Source organism: Heptranchias perlo, chromosome 1, assembly GCF_035084215.1.
Source record: "Heptranchias perlo isolate sHepPer1 chromosome 1, sHepPer1.hap1, whole genome shotgun sequence".
NCBI classification, from domain to species: domain Eukaryota; kingdom Metazoa; phylum Chordata; class Chondrichthyes; order Hexanchiformes; family Hexanchidae; genus Heptranchias; species Heptranchias perlo.
Genome location: NC_090325.1, coordinates 129641246 through 129655500, shown reverse-complemented (window position 1 = coordinate 129655500; position 14255 = coordinate 129641246).

Below are 14255 nucleotides of genomic sequence, written 5' to 3'. Positions count from 1 at the left end.
GATAATGAATAATACGTTATTAGTACATGTCTATTTTACCCTTTTAATAAGCAAAAAACATTTTTTAGTCATCAAAATATTAACCATTTAACTAACAAACTGTCTGTTAGGCTATTTACATGACATCATTAAAGGCTGATATTTGGTCTGTTGAAACATATAATTGCAGTCTTAAAGCATACTGAAAAAATTTTGATAAGTAATTATTTTGTGACTGGGATGAATAATTCGCTAATACCTTGCCATGCTTGAACAATGCTTTGACATATTCTGTTGATAGTTTGGTATACAACTTGAGACACTGGAAGTGTTAATTGGGTGTACAAGCATGTTGAAATATGTTATAGTGTTTTAGATTTAGATATGATACTTTTCAGCACTGAATTGTTCCACACACTTTGATGGATTTTGCCAGCACTCCAGAAGAGGAGCTCACCCATAACTATGATTCTTTCAGGTGCAATCTTATTCAAAAAATGTTTCTTTTATCTTTTTGGCCCTAACATGTATGTATGATACAATCCTTGAGTGTTTTATAGATTGATCATTGCTGATGAGTGACAATTGAAGATGCCCTTCAGAAATGTCATTAAAGCATCCAAGAATTTCACAATCAAGATGATCGTTAAGATCATAATCAACAATCATTGCTAAATGACTACAGAACAATTTAGTGACATTTCTAAGAGGCTTTTTATTATCTCACTCCTTCTGTAGTAGAAGCCTCTTAATAGGAAAACGTGTGTGGTGATCACACTTGTTCAATCTAGCAAGTAGGCACTGTTAACAATTTGGGAGCTGTCAGTGATTGGCCTTAATATATCCTGCAACTGCCAAAGGACTAAACATCATTGCTCCATCTTTAATTTTCAGTGAGTTGATAAAACTGGCCAGTTGAGTTCCTTAGGACTATAATGTATGGCACTAGCACAAGGATATGCAAAATTTACTCAAACAATCATACTAGGTATACTTCATTTATGAAAACCCTAATCAGCACTCATCACAAAGGGTCATGGTACTTGGTTAACTACATGCAAATGAAACCCTATTGCTTTTGTTTAAAGTACTTACATCGACTAATCCAGTAAAGGATCACTTGCAGTGCTGGCTAAGAATCGAGCCTATTAAGCAGCAGCTACAGTTTGAAGTGTTCCTATAAACCATTGTTTTTTTCCATTATAGTGAGTGGTAAATTAATTGGCATCTGAGCAAATGTTCCCTTTAAGTAGATGATCCTATTAACAGGCTACACTTTAATTAGTAAACACTTTAAGCTAGAAATTGCTGTCGCCAATGTTATCGAAAGAAAACTTAATATGCTCGTATCAAATTCCTTTCCTCTTATTTTAATTGAGGTATCAAACTGTTTAAAATAATTGGGTTAATGCCTCGACTAAAATTGTGGCTAGAAGAGCTTGATGAGAATGTTATGCATTTGTGTGATAACATCACCAATAGTCTGCAAGAATGATGTTTAGCACTAAAAAATACATCGACAATAAAAAACTTTTTGAGAAAGACCTAACAAGCTTGCACACTCAATAAAGGTGGGGAAAAACAGGGCAGATTTTCCTCTTGTTGCATTTGGATGTAAATGATCGCCTGACACAAAGCATGGAGGAAAATTAGGTGGGGAGCATCGCATGTCCATAACAGACCCCCTCAATTTTCTTCCCGTTAATTTAAATGGACAGGAGATTGGGTGGGTTATGTCCTTCCTGAATTTTTTCTATGCCCTGCAATCCGTTATGCTCAAGTGCTTTAAGAAGAAAATCTGCCTTAACAAGTCTAAAGACGGTGATAGAAATCAAAAGGAAGACCGTATTTACCTGTTGGTTGTGTCCTCCTTTTAGAATTTCTTGAGTTCCGCCCCTAAAAAATCCCCTAATTACTCTGTTAATCTCCTGACATTGTAAAGAATGTATAAAAATTAAATGTAATCATGGGTAGTGATGGACTTGTTATATGATGCCATCATTATCAGCCACAAAGTGGATGTGATCTGCAAGGGAGTCACTACTCCCAAGGGTGTGGTGAGCTTTAAGGTTTAAAACTTTGGATATGTGACTTTAAATCCAGTGGTGTAGTCTTAAAATTACACCAGGAACATATTGTTTTGAAACCCTTTGAGAACTAAAAGAAATAAACCCATTTCTCTTAAGTCTACATCCTTCTTACCTGTGGATGATTTAAACAAGAAGTGAATGTTCATGAAAGAAATGATTTGAGGACAGAGTCCGTTTGGTTTGTAAAATGCAGGAGTCAGGATTGCGAGTCATTGCTTATTTAATAGAAAAACGTCGCTAACTTTTAATCCAGCTACAGATTGTTTAGCAAAGTTGCCTACATGTTTTTATGGCAGTTTGAAGCTGTACTAACTCTACTATCTTACACACTGTAATTTTAACTCCATTCAGAAAAAATGCAACAGAAAACACACAACAAAAGACTTCTTTACATTGCTGAGTTTAAAAAAAAATTGCCTTCCAATTTTCTCCCCTCATCTTCCAAAGATGCTACTCACAAGGTGGTGTGATTCTGTAGGTGCCTTTTGGTACCTCAGCCAAGTAACCATTTGCACATGTTAATCCAAGCAGTGAGTGTTGATGAGGGAAACATAACAACTAAGTTTAATTCTGTATTCACCTGAAGTCCCCCCACTTCTCAGGAGGACAAGGCTGTATAACTGTCAATAGCAGGAACCCTGGCTCATTTTTTGCCCCTTCCTAGCCCAAGGATGCTGAGACTGATTTTCGTGCCTCTACCGCCACCCTAGCTAAAATCACCTACCTCAGAACAGAGCAGAGATTGAACTTGATCTATTTGACTCAGTTCCACACTAAACATTGAACCTACATTAGAAAAGCCTCAGTTTTTCAAGAAAAATATTCTAAGTGTTACAATAGGAATAGGAGGAGTAGGGCATTCAGCCCCTCGAGCCTGCTCTGTCGTTCAATTAGATCATGGCTGATCTGTACCTCAACTCCATTTACCTGCCTTTGATTGCCCTTACCTAACAAAATTCTGTTGACCTCAGTCTTGAAAATTTCAACATCATCTGTGATCACTACTTGGACATTAACCTTCCATAAGAACTGGATGAGCTTTTTGACAATTCCAATATATTTTTTAAATGTTATTTTCTGTTTCTTTGCCAATTTTTGCTCCATCCTCTCCACTTCCTGCTGACTCCCTGTTGCAGTACATTTTCACTGATGCCAGTCGCCCTGTGGTATCTTACGGACGTGTGAGCCTTGACAGTAAATCTTGGTGGACTATTTGATTGTATCCAGTACCGATCTGGCCTTCACTCAACATCTGCACATACGTACTTCCAGCTGCAGCTTCTGGATAGCAATCGGGAATGGAAACAATTGTCAATTTTACCCTCCCTAACATAGGGCATTTTACAGTTTTCGCTGCTGTACTGGCTAAGATCCAACCTGGGACCTTCCTGATCTGTTAGCTCAGCTACTCACTGAAAGTTAATACATTTTAGGGCCGACTCTGCACTCAGAGTAGGGAGTGACGTACATAGGAGTATCAACCGTTTTACACTATTGCACAAAGTCAAAATTATACCCACCCCCCACCCCACACCACCCGTCCCCGTGAGCACCACTCTCCGCTGAAAGCGTGGAATCAGCTCTTTTAATTGGACTTAGCTGAAGATTTGAGTTTGATTTGATTTTAAAATTCAGGTCATGAATCCCTTCAGGTTTCAGCAAAGTGATGCGGCAACATGTAAGTGTCTCAGTAATGTGCGCTTCCTGCAACGCGATGGCATAAAAATCTATGTTTAATAATGTTCTGAAATGAATGTTCTGGCCAAGGGAAAGGATAAAGAGAGTAATCATAAAGAACGTGATTAGCATACAAGGTCTTCCTGTAGTTGAGCCAATTTGATGTGTGAATTACACATTCAGATAGAAAATAAAGAGTGCGTTCAAATTAATTCTAGGCACTGTAAAATTGATTAATAACTATTAAAATATAATTTTCTAGCAACTGCTATCACTAAGCAGCAATTATCACTGCTAAAAAGTGAATAGAAAAGAAAAGACAGAGGGTGTTTTCCTAACAAACTGGTGCTGAGCTATTTCAGATAGTTCTCCAGCAGTAAAGGCCCAAACTTTTATTGCCCAGTTCAGACACTGCAAGTTCCTGCATACAGCATTTTAATTTACTGCCTGCAATCAGCAAGTTAGGGGGGGAGCTAGTCAAATCCAGGGCCTTTACGAACAAGAATGAGGCTGATCGAATGAATGTGACACCATTTGCTGTTGAGAGTAAAGACTGCAAAATGGGGATGAACTAAACTCAAAAGGCAATTGATACGTGTGGACAGTGACTTGTTCATTTTGGTCAAACAGACCCAAGGTGCTTTCTTTGGCGCAAAGTCAATGCTGTGCGCCTCAGAGTATGAGCACAAGCAAACAATGATATCTAAGAAAGTTAACAAAATTTGAGGAACTCATGGTTATGTGAAATGGATTAACAATTTCAAATGGGTGGCAACATAAAAAGTCTGACGAAAGTCTGACCTGAAACAATAACTCTGTTTCTTTCTCCACAGATGCTGCCAGACTTGCTGAGTATTTCCAGCATTTTCTGTTTTTATTTCGGATTTCTAGCATCTGCAGTATTTTGCTTTTGATTACAAAGTGGAATGCAATCTTAGGCAGACGGACCAAATTGCCCCTTTGCAGTCATGTACATCCCTATATACCGACTGGGCAGTGATATAAAAAGCATTAAACAGGAGTCCTGAGGTACTGAAATGAACGGTGCACAATGACAAAGCAATTGCAGCTGTGCCATGAGAAAGAAGGTACATCCACAGAGTCTCAACAGTCTGGTCAATGTAAAGTATAGATTTAAATTCTTAATTAGCTTCCTAATTGTAGTTTGTAAAGTTATTGGTAATTTTAACCTAACTTGGCAGGAAACCCGGCATAGAGTGCAGGAGTCGCTCCAATGACCTAAGTAGGTCATCCAAAGTGAGTACACTTACTCATTCCCCTACACGCCATCTGCCACATCACCGCCCCCACCCCACATCTCCTTCTGCACTGCCAACACTACTCTGACACATCACCCCTCATACCCACTCAAAGCTCATCCTCATCTTACCTGCACTTACTCACCTCGCCAGTACTCATCCCACAACTACCACTCAACCCAATCCTCATACAATCTCATAGCTCTATCTCATACTCACCCTCTCGTGCATCTCTTTCACAGTCAGCCTCACTCAACCTGCCACTACCTGTGCTGCAGCCACAGGGCATGCATCACATATGTGCAGTAGGCAGCGTAAGGCAAACGTGTCGTGAGCATGAAGGGGATGCACAAGTGTGTTTGAGGGTTTGTCATGGTTTTTACTTATATTGAACTTCTGACCAACTCACATTACATATTATATTGGCACCACTACTGCCACGTCTTTGCGAATCTTGTCTGGTTTGTGCAATAATGCCCTTTCCTGAGGATCACAATGAAGACCCACAACTGATGCCACCCATTGTGTCACTGCAGAGTGGGTGTAGGTGTATTTGCAGGGCTCTTTTGTGCAGACGACTGAGAGACGTCAGCGATGTCCCCGATGGCACCCGGAAGGATGCGGAGGAGAAGTTGTTGAGGGCAGTGGTGACTTTGACAGCGACAGATAAGAAGATGGTGCTCAGGCCAGCCGGGAGCAGCTCGGCATGAAGGAGGCTGCAGATGTCCACGACTACATGTCGAGTGACTCTGAGCCTCCGTGTGCACTGCTGCTCAGAGAGGTCCAGGAAGCTGCGCCTCGGTCTGTAGACCCTGTGGTGAGGGTAGTGCCCTCTGCAACGCATCTCTCTCTGCGGTTGCCCTCACTCCTGCTGTGCAGGTGGATGTGTCACAGCACTTTGTTGTGGAGCTCCACGTGTCAGAGGTGGACAGCATGGCCGGCGAGGCTGGTGAGGCTGGTGATGCTGTTCGCCCTCCGAGGAGGTCATGACTGCAGTTACGGCGGCCCCCATCCGGAAGATGTACTTCTGAGGGGGTCCGCAAGGTAGGTACATGTCTCTGGACCCCGGGGTAAGTGTGCAAGTTGGTGAATTTTCTTGTCAGGAGGAGGGTGGTGGAGGCCAAACTTTGTCTCAAGTGGCCTCCTGCAATGAGTGAGGGTCTCCCCCCACCTCCACCTGTCAAATGGACCTTTGCAGCTGCCACAGGCTGACAGCTGCAACACGTCCGTTTGAACTGGGAGTGTTTCCCCCAGTGTGGGAAACAGTCCCAGTTGTTTGTAAAATCCCACCCTTCCTCACGTAATCCCTTAATCAGGTCTGTTAATGACCTGAAATAGCTAGATAAATACTGTTAAGTGGCACCCCGCTGGCTTTAATTGCCTGCGGGATTCCCACATGCGGGGGCGGCGCGTCTGTGGGGAACCTGGAAGTGGGCAGGTTGGAGCCGGGCTCCGGACCCGCTCTGGGATTCCCCGATTTTCGGAGCCTCCCCGCCAGGAAAGCACCCGATAGCGGGTGCTAAAAGGAAGCCTAAAGTGTCTTCTTCTGGCTTCACTAATTTAGAAAAGGATAGTGACCAGGCACAGGCGAACATCAACTCCTTAGGTGAGTGGGAACTATTAACAGCCAGTGCAGGCATATCACCTAGTAAAGAGAGGCTGACTAGAATAAAAAGCATTCATCAGTCACCAAGAGCCCCTGCAGCTCCTTCTCTGAAATGTACCATACGAGATGGAGGGTCTACAATAAGAGACTAGAAGAAATATCAGCAATAACAGATTAGGAGGAACAAATGTTGGACCTACCATACTCCACCACAATAGCTTGCTGGAGTATGGTCATTCCTGTTACATCAAGCCACTAACAATGCTCATTCCATTGTGCAATCTGGTAACACCCAGGTGAACACTTACATAGCTCACTAGTCAAGCTGCTCATCGTACATTTGCATAACCAATATTCCTCCTCTTTGCTCTAAAACATTGCTAATCACAACCTCTCGAGCTCTCTCAAGTCTTTTCTGAGAGTTCTAGGATCAACATCCTGTCTTTCTGTGGCTGGAGTGGCTCTCCCAATACAAAGTACCACTCAGTGTAGGATCCTTTCAAAACCAGTTACTCCCAAAACTGTCAATGTAAATTTATGAGCAGAACAAATGGTTCACAAATCATACCAAAAATAACATATGTATTGGTACAGCAATATTATCAGTTCCTTTCTCTTTAATGTATATATTATTGCAAAGTTACAGTGACATTGCTGACAATGCATACACATGTGTTTTTTTAAAGTAACCTTATTGTCTACTCCTTTACACATATCACCCAAAGTTATAGTAAAATTAATTCCAATGATGTGTATCAGTTTACAGTAGAAACAAAGGTTTCATTTGCCTATAATGTTCTTCTAGCTGCTGTAAAAATGCCATTGATTTGTCTCACCTATCTCTCTTGTGTCATCTTTTCCTACTGCATGACAGTTTATAAACCCAGTTCATATAGAATCTGGAAGCTGCAGCATGTTGGCTGTCAATCCATCTGAATGTAATTGTTTCAGCTTATGGAATGTTCTTTGATATGTAATGCTCTTTTTTATCCTGTAGACCTACTGTAATCAATGTGTTTATGTCGAGGTGGCCTTGAATTGCACCAGTTACAACTGAGAAATGACTTGTTCCAAATAAATGTTGTACATCAGCCACGTTCAATGTGTGCATTCAGAATAATGAACTAATGTAATATGATGCCACAGTGGTTTGCTGCCCATTTTCAGTGCACACTACTCATTGGCACATGATGGTATTTGCATTCATTTTAAGTGGCACATTCTGAAAGACATTAAAAAGGTGACTCCTTCCATATTGACTTAGTAAACTGGTATATTTTAAGATCCAAGTGTGTCTTATAATTCCATCAGCTTACATTATGTACGTATTTGGAATTTTCAACATTACTAAACTTAATCTGATCACCCTCTTCCACAATAATAATAGGCTAAATCTGTGGTGTTCATCCACTGGACTGAAAAGATTACTAGTCTGTTAAACCTATGTTATAATTTGCAAACCAAGTATTACCACCCAAGTGTGATTGAATGACTTGACTGCTATTTCCTGCATGATGATAAATTGTCATAAAACACCTGCCAGTGGAAAATCGCTCACTGAATAAATGCCTAGCCAAATGGTTAGCTGAAGAAGGTATTTAAATCTTGGAGTCAATTAAATGACTAGTGGTAGAACTTTGTACTTCCAATCCAAAAGTCACCAAGTGACATGACAGCCTACAACACTGCATTTATATTGTGGGCTGCCTATCATGGTGAATCTGAGCTCCTTCTGCTGTGGTAGAGCTATATGGATGCATACTTGTGTGCACAGAGATCTGCTCCCAGCTGCTAAATGTTAAGGCTCAAAATTCCGGTCTGGCAGAGAGCGGGTGGATCACCCACCTATGGCAAGAATTTGGAGCGAACCGAGTTCCATCAGGGTTCCACCCTGTTTCTTCTGTCCTGCCATTTTCCATAAGTTGGGGCATCACCAGATCTTCTGCATACCCCCCACCTCATGTCAGGGCACGTGCTCCTGCCCATACCCTCAAAACATTTAGGGGTATAATTTATGTGGGAGTTCCCCAATCGCCCATCATAACATTGGCAGAAGAGACGGAAACCTTGAAGAAATGGTTTTCTAAGGTTTCGTCCAAAGTTACAGTGGGAGATCATGAGAACACCCACAGAAATGATATGCCCCAAAATTAAACAAATGGGAGCGTCACTTTATAAAGCGCCTAGGATTTTCTGAGCACTTTTTAAACCTGGTTTTGTACTGCATTAGAGTTGTATTCCATGCACTGTCGGGTCTAAGCAGTGTAAGAGACAGCTTCCCAAATGTGCTCCACACCACTGCACTCCAAAGCTAGAGCAAGATCTGAATCCAGAATGAAGAAACACAAAAGTGACAGTTTAACTGCACCAAAAGTTAAGTCATCCAACTGATCCAATAATTTACTTTTCAAGATGCCACTAAGCTCCACCATGTATCCTATTCATGCTTCATTCCATAAAATGAGGATATTTTATGTATTTAGTTATTTCAAGTGAAGAAAATAATGTTCTTTGCAATTATACTTACCAATATGGAGGCCAGTCCACTGAGTGATATTACAAACTTGTAATGCTATGGTACAGTAGCATAGAGAAGTGAGATCTCAGCTTTGTGAAAAGAATGTAGTCCATTTTCGTAAAGAAATGTTCGTGATGACAATTGAGATCATCAATGAAGAGCAATAGTGCAAGACCAGATTTCTGAAAATTAAAAACACCATGGGCCCCAATATTACCAGGGAGACGGGTTGGCAGCGGGGGGTCGACTGGGCGCGTGGGTAACCCGCCCAGTAAAATCGGTGGGTTCCCCACGCGATCGCAAGTAAATTGAAGCCGCTTACCTTGGCTTCCGGGTTTCCCGTTGGAAATCTGCGCAGTGGGCGGACTGCGTACCCGCATCACAGGCTGTCAGCTGGAGGAGCCCTGTTTAAAGGGGCAGTCCTCCAATGCTGCTCCTGCAGCAAACAACCAGAATTACAGCATGGAGCAACCCAGGGGAAAGGCTGATCCCAGGTTTAATGATGCCTCATTCCAGGTCTTACTGGATGGAATGAGGAGGAGGAGGGAGATCTTCTACCCAGCAGATGGGAGGAAGTGGCCTGCCTCTACCACAAAGAAGGTCTGGCTCAAGGTGGCAGAGGAGGTCAGCAGCACCAGCAACATATCGCGCACCTGCATACTGTGCAGGAAGCGCTTCAATGACCTAACTAGGTCAGCCAAAGTGAGTACACTTACTCATTCTCATACACTCCGTCTTTCACATCACTGCCCCCACCCCACAACTCCTTCTGCAGTGCCACCACTACTCTGTCACATCACTCCTCACACCCACTCAAACCTCATTCTCAACTTACTGCACTTACTCACCTCCCCAGTACTCATCCCACCACTACCACTCAACCCAATCCTCATACAATCTCATGGCTCTATCTCATACTCACCCTCTGATGCATCTCTTTCACGGTCAGCCTCACTCAACCTGCCACTACCTCTGCTGCAGCCACAGGGGATGCATCACGTATGAGTAGTAGGAAGCGTAAGGCAAAGGTTTTGTGAGCACAAAGGGGATGGACAAGGGTGTTTGACGGTTTGTCATGTTTTTTATTCATATTTGATTTTGGTTCAACTCACATTAAATATTATATTGTCACCATACTGCCACGTCTTGGCCATTCTTGACTGGCTTGTGCAATAAGTCCCTTTCATGAGGTTCTCCATGAACACCCACACTTGATGCCACCCATTGGGTCACCCTGCAGTGGGTGTATGTGTAGTTGCACGACTATTTTGTGCAGGTGCCTGTGGCGCAGCACTGTGTTGTGGAGCTCCACGTGGCGGAGGTGGATGGCGTGCCTGGCAAGGCTGGTGATGTTGCTCGTCCTCTGATGAAGTGATGAATGCAGCTATGGCGCCCCCACCCCCATCCTGACGATGTGAATTTGAGGAGGTCCACAAAGTAGGCAAATGTGTTTGCACAGCAGAGTTTAGGGTATAAATTAATAATTTTGAGTGAAAAGACAAAGGTGTTGCAGCCAAAACTTAGTCTGAAGTGACAGAGTGCCCCGCTGCAATAAATGAGGTACTCCCCCCAACTGTCAAAAAATCCTTTGCATCTCCCACTGGCTGCTGGCTGAAACACGTCTGCTCCAACAGGGAGTGTTTCCCACAGCACGGGAAACACGCTGAGGATCTATGAAAATTGCACCCCTGCCAAAATCTCCTGTCAATGAGGTCTGTCAAGTAGTCAACTAGGTAAGTAAGTATCTAAATTGTCATCCCGCCGGCGTTAATTGCCGGTGGGAGTCCTGCATGCAGGAGCTGCGCACGCACCCGAACGCATCACTGGGGAACCCAGAAGTGGGCGGGTTGGAGCCGGGCTCCGGACCCGCTCCGGGATTCCCTAATTTTACGAGCCTCCAACGCACCTGCTCGGCCATCCTAAAATCGACCCTCATATGAGGAAAAGATTCAGATAAATGTTGGAGGAAAGTATGACCAACTACCAAATGATGGAGTTAAACCTGAAGGAAAGTGAAAAGAAGAGCTTACCACAGAGGGAGAATAAAGAGTGAGAGGGTGAAGCTGGAAGGAGTAAGAGTAAAGAGTAACTGAGAGCCTGGGAGGGAAAAGACTGAGATGGAGAGACTAAGATGGAAAATGAAGAACTGGGATAGACAGTAAAGGAAAGTAAAGAGATAAGGTGAAGAGTCCAGTACTTCGGCTATTATCAGGTGTTGACGATCTCTGACCACCTGCACATTGACAGAGTGGAACCCGTTGCAGTTAATGAACTTTGTGGCATTAAGTGCAGGGACTTGCTGGTCACATGGACACCCTGAACTTGGGGAAACATGTGATTTGGAAAAATTACAGTGTCCTGTAATTCTGCTGCTAGCTTTCCGAGGATAAAATGTTGAAGGCTTTTGCCCTGGTGAACAATGCACAGTGACCTGCTTAATGTGCAAAAGTGCATAATAGTACAAATGGGAAAGTGAAAAAGCCTTCTCCCCACATTGACATTACAATGGCTGTGTAAGCACTGAGAGCAATGCACAAGTAAGGCTTGAAGCAATTTATTTGGCCTGGGATTCAGTTGAGCCGGGAGCAATGTAATTTTATCATTATAAATAACATTTCTATGTAATTTATTAAATAGCAATGAGTGAGAAAGATTACAAAAAAATTATGCTCATTTCGACATTAAACCATCGAGCTTCATTCTTACAGTTTACAATGTCACCTAAACTTCTTTGGTGAGATTGTTTCCCATAATCATTTTTACATGTCCTTTATTCTTCTTATTAAAAAAATACAGTAAAATTACTTTCAAGTGACATTTTGTGCAGTAGTACTAATATGAACAGAATATTTAAAAGATTTAGTGCAGTACTTTTCCTGAATGTGATCAGATGTTGCACAATGCACTCTCTAGCTGTGAGTTATTCAGCCCCCACCACTTGCAAGATAAATACCACGGCCTGGAATTTCTTGGATTGTATTTACATAGAAATTATGCCAGAATTTACTCCCGTTTCTACGCCGATCTTGCCGACGGGAACTAATGTCCAAATTTCCTGTGGAGCTCATTTCCCTACGCAGGAACATAAAAACTGGCGTAAAATAAGCGCAAATGAAGCAGCACCACCGGTAGGGGTAATAGCGAGTGGACTGCTGTCTTCTGTCAGGGTGCCTCAATCTCAGAGCCTCTTAACTCTGCTGCTCCCCTTCTTCTTCTATTATTATGCAGAACAGGGGTATGCCCACTGGGAAGGCCATTCCAGCTGCTTAGTCCTTTTGAACGCATGGGGACGGCAGGGTCCTAGTGAGATCCAGCTTTTCTGTAGGTAACACTATTCCCGAATAACAGTGGGGCAAGGAATATCTGACCCCCAGCCCCTTACGTTGATAACCTTGTAGTGGTGGTCGGGGACTCCACCCCCACAAAGGAATCCCAGAAACTCAGAGTTAAAACCTAGACCTGGCGTAACAAGCTATTGTAGTTAGTGATTTAGCCAGAGTACCATGTAAATGAAGAGAGGATGAAATGATAGTCCTCTGATATGATATAGGCATGTAGAGGAAGAGAGAAAAGATTGGTAACTTGTGTTCAGTTAAATAAGTTCCGGTGAATGTAGGAAGTGTTTGAGCTCTAAGCTAGAGAGACTGGTAGAATGAATACCTATGCGATGGGAGAGGGTTTTTATTGTGAGTCAGGGATTTAGGTTACTTTTGGACAATGAGACGATGTAGATGGAAGTGAAGTTGGAAGTATGTCTGACTGTGGAACTGAAATGGGGGCATTTTATTAGTGGGAACGTCAGTGGAGCAAGACCCGAAGAGGGGTCAACCATATGATGAGGTGTTACTAATTAATGATCTTCCTGTAATTAGAGAGGATATATTAGGTATATAACGTGAGTGGAGAACATTTCTTTGTAAATAAAAGTTTTAGAGAAAGTGGCATCATGAGTTTAGGGGCAGGGACTGGTGTCTGACCAAAGGTTAGCAACATGTGTCCCAATAAACTTGGAGAGATTTGTGCAGAAGCACTGATTCGTTCCCCAAGTGAATTCAACATGAAAACTGTAGGGTGGAACATTCAATCATTGCCGACATTGTGCAATAAATGTATTAGATGACCTTACATTTTGGATTACCACTACAAAGTGTTTATAAGTTAATAAGATTCTATAAATAAGAATAAGCTGCAGAGCTTATCTCCACCTGTGGTGCTGTAACTATGTTAATAGCATCACATTTTAAAAGATACAACCAAAAGTAAGTGTTAAAAATGAGTCATTTAGAATTAAGATGAGTTTGGCCATTTAGGGGGTGAATCTCCACAGCGGTTCCCCACTTGTCCTGTAACTTAGGTGGAAGAGCCACGGAAACCCCAGAAAAATTATATAAATGATGTTTACATTATTTTTGCAGGGTTTCCACAGCTTTTTTTGTTGGAGTTACGGTGGATAAATGGGGGAATCCCTATGAAAATTCATGCCTTTACTGTCAACGATGGACGTGGCGGGAGCAAGTTATGTGCAAAGGAACTCGTAGAAAACATGAAAATCAAATAATTCCACTCCAGAACTTCAGAACTGTGCTCTAATTAAATTATATGTCCCACCCCACTCAGATCTCAGGGGTACTGCTCTGAAAAGAAAGAGGATCGATGGCTATCTCCTGTACATGCAGGCACTGAGGTCCATCTCCTAGGACATGCATCAGCTGTCAGTGGTCATACTTACCTCATATGGCAACATCAGAGGAGCCTTTTCAGTTGCTGGTATCAACGGAGCATGTGGCAGGTTCACTGCAATTTGCAGTCGTCCTCTGCCACTGCAAGAATAGCCCAGAACAAATTGGTGCCTCCTCCTCAGATAAACGTATTGCTGCCATTGAGCTCCTGGGGAACAGACTGGAGAGAGCTTTCAGTTTTCAGATACTTATGGCCAGGTTACAAGACACCTCTCTTAGAGCTGTCGGGATCTATTGGGGAACCATTAGAACAGGCCTTCCACTGGTCAGTGGCCATCCTGACGCTGGGCCCAATCCAGTTACATGGCAGGAGTATGCTTACACGATGCTGTTATCTCTCAGGATAGCAGCACATGTCAAACTTCTTGCTAAGATGTCTATTCATGT